The sequence below is a fragment of the Pteropus vampyrus genome, unplaced genomic scaffold, assembly GCF_000151845.1.
Source record: "Pteropus vampyrus isolate Shadow unplaced genomic scaffold, Pvam_2.0 Scaffold24, whole genome shotgun sequence".
NCBI classification, from domain to species: Eukaryota; Metazoa; Chordata; class Mammalia; order Chiroptera; family Pteropodidae; genus Pteropus; species Pteropus vampyrus.
The window spans coordinates 4,781,450-4,790,955 of record NW_011888805.1 but is presented as its reverse complement, the minus strand read 5'-3'; the positions used below and the strand labels follow the sequence as shown (position 1 = coordinate 4,790,955).

Below are 9,506 nucleotides of genomic sequence, written 5' to 3'. Positions count from 1 at the left end.
TTATTAACCGATATCATCCCAATAAATTTAATTTTTAAAATACAGTTTAGCATAATACCATCTAATGAACATTTCTAAAATTAAGTCTTTTCTTGTTTTCTTTCAAAGAAGTATGATTCATTCTAAAGGGCTATGTTCTGGTTCCTTTCTTAGTTTTATTTTCTGGGCCAGAAGACAAATTCCAGCATTATTTGTTCTGCTCTTAAAGAGACTCAGGTGAAGTTTTATTTCCAGAACAGATACTGGCGAAAGCCAGTGTAGGCACAAATGTGTCTGCTTTGGGCTCACAGTAGACATAATCTTAGGACACAAACTCAATTTTCAGAGGACATAACTTAGAATAGTAATCTAATTTTCACTGGTGCCACAGAAGATCACTATAATCCTACCATTTTTCCTCTCCCAGCACCTTTCTGTTTCACAGCCTGCTAAAACCAGAAGGACCCTGGGTGACCATGTAGTCTGACCCCACACTTCATAGGTGTTCTGTTTATTTCTATCTCACGGGTTTACGTGCTTTACATTTTATAACAGGTGTGTCCCTAAAGTTCTGCATGCCAATCAAATCTTTAAAAATAGAATTGTTAAAAAACATACCAGGACAGAGGATTATGTGTAGAAGACCATAGCAGGTCTTTCTGGAAAACAAATACTGATCCTCTAGCTTAGAAACAGCCTCTGTAAGGCAGCCATACATCACAGTGCTTCTGTTTCAGCAGTGGTTCGTGTTGATGGTGGTGTTCCCTACTGGGAAGCATGTCACATGATTAAAGGAGTAGTGGCATCACCTCATGATTTAATAGCAAACCCTCTTCCCTGCAATACACAGAGCCTGCATTGATCTGTAGTTATTGCTCCTGTAATAATGACTGGTATGCAGAAGAAACTCCCTTTTCGCCTAGGGGTATTTCTTATTTGTTTTGTTTCCTCCTATATCATGTTTATTTATAAATGCATGTATTGCTTTAAGACATCTTAAGTGTATAGATTTTTCTCTAGTCAAAAGGCTTCGTACTATTGTAATTTACTCTTGGACCCATCATATGCCAATATCAAGCCAGATCTATTTGTCTTCTCTTTTTCTCCCTTCTACTTCTGGGATCAGAAAAAGTTCATACTAATATCCGACCCCTTTGGTCACACTTCCCTCATAAAGTTGATAATCGTAAGGTGTCTAGGTATATATGGTGACATCAAGCTGGCTGGAACCTCGGGGCAACTGGGGCATGTGTTCGTGTCATTGAGTCTTGACCCGTGAGATGCACTCTCAACCCAGCCTTTCTCATTCAGGATAGTCTTACTTCTGCATAGCTTTCTTAGAAATCATAGTCTCTGGTTACCTCATTTTCATATGATCGCAGTATATGAAGAACAAATTATAATAAAAAATAATAAAAATTTTAAAATGCCTTTTTACGGAAGTTCTCATTTTATGAAAAGTAAACATTTTTACTGGACAAGGTTCTTTCTCTTCTGTTATGCATTACAAGGAAGTAAGAAGAATATAGGGTTCAGGGAGAACTTAAGGTCATTTCTTTTTTATATATGTATTTTTATGTGCGCAAATAATATATAATCTAATTAATATTCAAACAGTGCAAAACTCTATCAAATAAAAATGAAAATTCCCTTCACTCCTTTCCCCAACTTTATTCCTATTCTCACCAATAACCACTGGTGAAAGTTTGGTGTGGGCCCTTCAAGACATTTTTCTATGCATTTACAAACATTTATACACATCTATGTGTGTGCATAGATATGATATGTGTGTGCATACATGTTTGCATTTGTGTACACCTCGGTCACACACAAACAGTATCTAGAAAATCTTTCCAGTCTACAGCCTTGCCACCCTGAACGAGCCTGATCTTGTCTGATCTAAGAAGCTAAGCAGGGTTGGGCCTAGTTAGTACTTGGATGGGAGACCACCGAGGAATACTGGGGGCTGTAGGCATTAAAAAAAAAAATCTTTCCATATTAGTCCAGATCTCATTCATTTGAATGACTCTATGGCATTTCATAGATAACATACCATAGGTTATTGAACAATTATCCTATTGATGGACGTTTATGGAATTATTAATCTTTCAGTAGTAAAACAGTGCTGCCTTGACTTCATAAATGTGTCTTTGTGCACACACACCAATATTTCTGTAGTAGTCCCCTAAGTGGATTTGCTAGGTCACTGGATATGTGTTTTTTGCATTTTGAAAGATACCATTTAGTGACTTACAGTTTATAAGCGTGCCTGGTCTCCTCACCCTCATTTGGGGGTGATGGTGGTGGTGAAGGGTCTATATTCTAAGGAATGAATATTAATATCCTATTTCACTGATTTCTGTAAGGTTGGGCATCTTTACATACCTTTATTGACCTTTTTCTTATTTTATTCTTTGATTTGCCTTGACTAATTTTTTTTAGGTTGTTTATCTTTTTTTTATATGGATTGGTAAAAACTCAGATATCGTGGCTGTTGGCCTTTTGCTGCATGCCAAGATATTTTCCCGAAATCTATTGCTAACATTTTAACTTTTTTATGGTCTTTTGTTTAAATGTTTGCAGATTCTTATTTGTCTGTATTGTTACTTTTGTACTTCATTGTTTTGTCCCATATGGTGAGAGGCCGAGATCATAAAAGTATTATCTTCAGTTTTTATATGTGCTTTTTTTTTATACTTCGATTTCCATCCATTGGGCATTTATATGTGTGTGTGATTTAAGAGAGTAAAGTACTTTGTTCTAAACCAGTAGTAAATTATCCTAGTGCCACTTATTTCCCCCTAGATGTGAAATTCTTTTTCTTCACACATGGGTTAGTTTCCAGATTTTTTATTGTGTTCTAACAAGCTATTATCTATCCTTGCACTGTGTCACACTGTTTCATTAGAATAAGTTTTTAGTATATTTTTATATCTGATAGGGTACTTTCCCACCTTCAAAATTCTATCAGCTATTTTTCTGTATTTACTCATCTACAGAAATTTAGCGTATGCTTGTTGTTTCCCATAAAATAGTCTATTGATATCTTCATTGTTTAAGTAAATATTGATAGATGCAAATAGGGATGCACTGCATTTCAAAAGAAAATTATAGGCTTTTTTTTTCCTCCAGTAACAGCTGATATCAAGGGTTAGCTTTAAAAGTTTTCCAAAAAACATATTGATTAACACTTTAAAATGTCTTTCCAGATAAGGAAAAATTAAATATTCATATCACCAAGATAAATATGCCTTGCTTAAGTATTCCTAAAAACTTGGCAGTAAAGCAAATGTCTGCTGCTATTTTTCCATTAATTTATATTACATCATTAGACTTGTATCTCAGTACAGAAATATTTTGGCTCTGAGACTTATAAAAATCATGCTTATGGTTTTCAGATTATTTTCAGTATTTCTTTTAAGAAGAAAAAGTTTGTTAAATATTGCTGTGTCTGATCAAAATAAGATTTAAAAAGATGATAATGTTTTGCATTTAGAAAATTGCTCATGTAGAAGATTGTGGTGCTCTTAGCACCAGCCATCCTTGGAGGGAATAAACATGCTGTGGACCATTACTTAGCCCTTAAATGCAACCTAGATATAGAACAGCTCGCTTATTAGCTCTTCTTATTAGTGCCAGACATTATCTACTTATATCAAGTAATCCTTCCCTTTAAAACCTAAATCTATTAACTCCCGAGGGATTTGAGGTGGTTAAAAGGGTTGAGACAGTCTTGCTCCCTCTGCCCAGGCACCTCTTTATCCAGAGATAATCTCCCATACAGTGACGTATTCGTCCACTCTGAAAGGATCCATTCCCATATATAGCTTCCTTTGCTTCCGTATCTCTGGAAAGAGACACAACAAGCTAATAACATTGGTGGCCCCTGGAGAGGGGAGTTGGGTGACTCGGGGCAGGCACGGGACGGATTCTTTTCACTGCTCACCCTTTCGAACCTTTTGAATTTTTTGATACATAAAAATTTATTACCCAGTCAAAAATAAACATTTAAAAGGAAAAACAAAGTATCTATTCCCTACTCTTTCAGTAAATGAAGATTTCATCACGATGGCTTTTCTTGAATAATGTGCTGGCACTAACATTAATTGTGATACTCTTGCTATTGGTGTACCAAGAAGACACCCATGATGGTTTTTCTTGAATAATGTGCTAGCACTAACATTAATTGTGACACTCTTGCTATTGGTGTGTCAAGAAGACATCTCCGAAAGCTCCATCATGGAATACATTCTGGGACATGTTTGGTCTGTAATGGTGAAGTGTTGTAGTGAGTCATCCTTTCTTCTAATTGCCCCAGTTTCTCACAGTGTTTTCTAGATAGCTCTCTGAAATTGGCATGCATTCTAGAGCCTTGTAACAAGAGTAAGGACAGGAGGTCCCTATTCACCCTGTGGCCTGAGAAGGTCCAAGCTCTAACCTTGGTTCCTTAGAACACTTGCTGCTTGTTTGGCCACATCCTGTATTTTCTCTCCCTGGCAGCTGTCCACCCATACCCACTGTTCAGAATCCAAAAGGCCGTTTGAAGGGCTATGTACTATTAAATGGGGCCCTTACTCCTGGAAAGAGATCACCATGGCAAAGAAAAGCCACTTCTCTTTCCATGGTAAATGGAATGTCTGCTGTTTAAAATAAGTCTCTAAATTATAAAAGCACATTGTAAGAAAGGTCAAGTTTTACTTGAAAACTCAACTTTAAAATGGCTACAGCTGAGTCGTAAGATTATGGGTAATTTTTGTTCTGAAAATTCTGTTTTCCAATTTTTTTAAGTGGCACCATGTATCAGATTTATAATCGAGAGAGTATTACTTTTAAAAAATGGCTTTGAATTTTGTAAATGAGAACATTTTTTTAGAGTGTGCAATGTAGTACTTATATTAAAGGATATCAAAGATTTATAGAATTATTGAATTGGTGCTCTTGGAGTGAAAATGGGCCTCAAAGGATTATTGGCATAATGTTAAGTGGAAAAATCAAGATACTCTCTAAATGTATATTTAGCAATGGTGTGTCTTATTTAAAATTTGGATGCATAGAAAAAATTAGGAAATGACTTCAAAAACTCTTAATGGTTTGTTATAGAGTGGGGTTGTCATTTTTTTTTTTTCTTTTCTCTACTTTTCAAATTTTCTTAATACGGTTATATTGAAGTGTGTGTGTGCGCGCACGTGCGCGAGTGCGCGCGTGTGTTTAAAGTGGTTATCTATCTTATGCTATACCATTTTGAGGTATTACTCTCTTATATGGATTTACAGATGAAGTAAACCACTCCTTCAGCTTCTGCATATGCTTATCAAAATGTGACATGGCAGGTACTACACAGGGGACCAGTATAAAATCTCAGGGTCCTCCAACAGAGGAGTGAGAAGGCCACTTGCGCAATGGTACTTTCTTTCATGGGTGCTCCATTTACTTGCTACCTGGACAGAAACTAAAAAGAGTTGCAAAATGCCGCTTTAATCACCAGAGTTGAAAGCACAGATAGGTCAGTATTCAAAATAATAAAATCTTGTCCAACATTGGGCCTGGCTTCTGAGGTCAAACAAGGACCAGCGGTTCAGGAGGACCTCCTCCTTTGTTTCTTATCAATGTATGCGCCTGGGCAGTTAAACCCTTTTAAATAAGAGAGAAATGAATGGTCCAGGGTTTCTGGATATATCAAAGAGGGAAGTATAAGAAAGTAATATTTTACATTTGTGAGTAATTTTATATTTTATATTATCTGAATGAATTTATAGGAGTAAATTTCTTAAAATTAAATTATGGAGGAACCATCTTTATGGAAAAGAATCATCTTTTCCTGAATTCCATCACTCAAGAATAGCTCGTCTCCCTATTTACTCCCTCTCAACAGTATGGAAATAAGAAAAATGTATTGTAATTTTAAGAGAAGAATTAAATATAGACAACTTCAAATTTGACTCCCAGGGAAGTTCTGGAGAAAAGAACAGAGGGAAAACTTAAGTATCCTTAGGGCACAGTTAATATATTTATTGCTCCATCAACTTGAAGCCTAAAGTCAAAACTGTCATTCTGTCAGGCAGACAAACTTCTCAGGAGATAGAACTGAATTTCTCAGTTTTGAAAATGAATGCAAACCACTAAGGAATAACAAACTCAAGAACAATCTGCATTTTCAACACCTCTAACCATAAAATTTTGGAGCTGACTTCAAAGATAAGATGCCTAATTTAAACAGGAATATAAATGTTCTTTTCTGATTGGAAAGGGCAAGAAAATGCATGAGTATGTTTCTTTGTTTTTTACCAAATCTGGGCAGTCCATATGAAGAGAGGGTGCATTTCTGACCCCTGGCTTTGTCAGCATATTATTGCATTCACACTGTTGGTCGGTCACCTTCCTATCTTGGCCAGCCTTTAAAGCTATGCTGGTGGCTTGTGACCTTCCATGTGATCTGGACCGTGGAACTCACTCTTTAATGGACTCCTTGGGCAAATAGTGTCTGAAGAAAAAACAAAAAACTTTATAGTGTCCTGCCAATTTTTGGAAATTAAAAGCAGGACATTTTCCAGGGAAATACTGGGCTTTAGAAGGTTCTAAATCTCTTCTGCTTCACTGCCTACTCACTTTGTTACCCAGCCCAGTTTTTAATTTACCTGTTTCATTCCACAGACACTACTGATGGGAAGAGAAAACCTCTCATGTCATGTTTTCTCCAACTTGTCCTTCGAATCAAGACCAAATGAAGATTAGGACTTTGTGGAAGTTCTGGTGTATGAACTTCCAGGAAATTAGGAGAGGGCTAAAATAATTGCTAAAACACATGAGTTTGTATGTAATTCCTGGAAAAGCTGAACCTAATGAAGAGGGACCTTTGATAGCTCATGGTGTAAAGACCCTGCAGGGGCAGTATGTTTGTCTGTATTGTCAGGGCTCCTAGGGCTCCTGCCCCCTCCATGTGGTATGGGCAGTGCTTGTGTTTCCTGCATGGGGGGAGGTGATGCTTCTCCTTTCAAACCCAAGGACATCACTGGACTTGCTTTTCTAGTACTTGCAAAAAACGTTGTGCTGGGCCTACTCTCATCTAGTTCCTTTTGTGGCAAAAGGCAGATGTTTTTGAGATAACCGTAACAGTCAAAGGGTAGCTCGGGGATGTGGAATAGGACTTTTTTTGGTTGAAATGGATCAAAACTTACTGATAGATATGGAAATTCAACTGATCGCCTTTTCCATTCCGTTCTATACATAGGGCACCTGTGTATAGAACGAATGAAAGTATGGATGAGGGCCTGTTTTTCATCTCATTGTCTAGTGTAGGTTAGGAATACAGAATCTGGAGCTTTGCACCTCTACTTACCAACTTTCTGCTGTGGGTGCATGACTTAGCATCCGTGTGCCTCAGTTTCCACATCTGTACAAAGGGGAAACAGGAGTACCTTCCTCACAGGATCGTTTTCAGGATTAAGCTAGGTAATATATGTATAGCACTTGAACTCGTGCTAGACACATCATAAACATTAGTAAATATTAGTTATTGTCATAATTATATGTCTCATATTTTATATAGAATGTTTAAGAAGTTTCCATTACTCTTTTGAAATGTTTTAATAGAAGTTTTATATTTTTCTTCAGGTTATAGTTGACTTCCTAGAAAGCATCATGGAATGTCCTATCGGACGGGTTATCGTAGGTTAGCATACATATAATTGTAATAATTTAGGGGCCTCATAATTGGATTCTTCAGTTATATAGAATTATTTATAGAAAGTTATCAATAACTTTCTCAGTGCCCCTGTATATATGTATTCGGTTGTTTATAAGTTCATCGAATATTTGTTGAGCATGTAGAGTGAGCCAGGCTCTGTTCTGGACCCTGGGAATTTTGAACAAGTCAGATAAGGGCCTAGATTGTGCTAAGGACTACAAAGAAAATGTAGTAGGATACTGTGGGAGGGATAAGGGTGGGTAAAGATGGGATGCCAGGAAAGGGGTCTCTTGAGGAAATAAAAGTTATTCCATAATTTAGATGACAAGAGGGATCCATCAGTACTCTCAAGAGAAAGGAAAACAGTACACCTCCAAAAAAGATCAATTAAAGTAGAGGGAGGAACTAGGACAAAGGGCGTGAGATGGGAAAGAATTTTACATGATCAGAGGGCAAAAAGAAGACCCAGGTGACTTAAACAGTAATATTGTCTTCGTTTAACAAATGTAGAGCATCACAGTTCACACACCTGCCCAAGGTTGTAGTTGGGATAAAGTTAAGAATTTAACTCATGTGGACACGTTTCCACTTTAGTCACAACGTGTTTGGAAAGCTTGGTATATCATATTTTTATTTTCACTTTTGGAAAATCAAACAAGCAAAACTAATATAACAAGCCCTGTGTATCCATCATGCAGCTTCTCCAATGACAAATGTATGGCCAATGTTGTTTCACGTGTTATTGTGCGTGAGCACAAATGTGATGAGCGTGTGGGGGCAAATGATTGGCACTGAGGGTATTTTGGGAGTAGTTATGAAAATATATCTCAAAACATGAGTCCGGTCACATCCTGAAAGGCTTCAATCACCACTCTAAGATATTTAAATTTTATTTTGTAGGGAATGGAGAACAATACAATGATATTAACAAAGAACTGGAATAATTGAATGAGTATTTATGATGATACTGCTAGTAACTGTGGAATATCCATTTGATCTTCAGATCTTTTGGCCTGGGACATGGAAATGAACTAGGAGACTGGTTTACTAGGGCAGATGAACATTAGATTATATAAGATAAATAAAATGCCCAATAGAGTTGCATAAATGTGGGATCACAGAAGTAGGTTGAAGAGGTAGATCAGATAAGGCCTTATGCAGCATAAATGTGGGATCACAGAAGTAGGTTGAAGAGGTAGATCAGATAAGGCCTTATGCAGAAAATGGCTTTTGACTTTGATCTCTAATATGAAAACATAGGTGGAAAAAGAAGGTCAGGGGTTGCAGTACTCAGGAACAGCCCGTTCAAAAGCACATACTATGAAATTGCAAGGCGTGTTCAGGAACTCGCGTGGAGGGGTCTGAAGCCAGCCAGCTAGCTCGCTTGCTGCTAAAGTAGTGCCAGCAAACGGTGGTCAGGGGGTTAATGGGTTCAAAAATGGGCAACTGAGGCAGTTCTTGGTGACTGATGGGATCTGCAGGGTGAAGGATAAAAATGAGTTGCAATTCTGAGGTTTTAGACTAAAAGTATTCTAAAAGGTAGAACCTTTAACAAGCTGGAAAGTGCAAAGGCAGGTTTATGAGAATCGATTATTTGTGTCATTGTGTACTTGCTTATATTGTGTATGTTGCCTTTGAAACATTTGGAAGGAAATGCCAGGTAAGCATTTGGAAATACAGATCTACAAAATAGACTTGAAGTCATCAACGGGAGGTGATGAGAGGCTGAAGCTAAAGAAATAGTGACTGTCTGTTGATGTTTTCCTTTTATAACTACAAACAAGGTTTAACCTAATCCTTTATGAAACATCTCACTCTGCTCAATACAGGTTAGAACATGACC

The 9,506-nt window shown here is 37.2% G+C and overlaps 1 protein-coding gene and 1 pseudogene across 1 annotated transcript in view; both read left to right on the top strand.

The window, feature by feature from the left end:
• PHACTR2 (phosphatase and actin regulator 2) overlaps window positions 1–9,506 on the top strand; it is a 224,887-nt gene that overhangs the window by 208,385 nt on the left and 6,996 nt on the right. The window lies entirely within an intron of this gene.
• LOC111737237 lies at window positions 1,836–1,954 on the top strand (annotated as a pseudogene).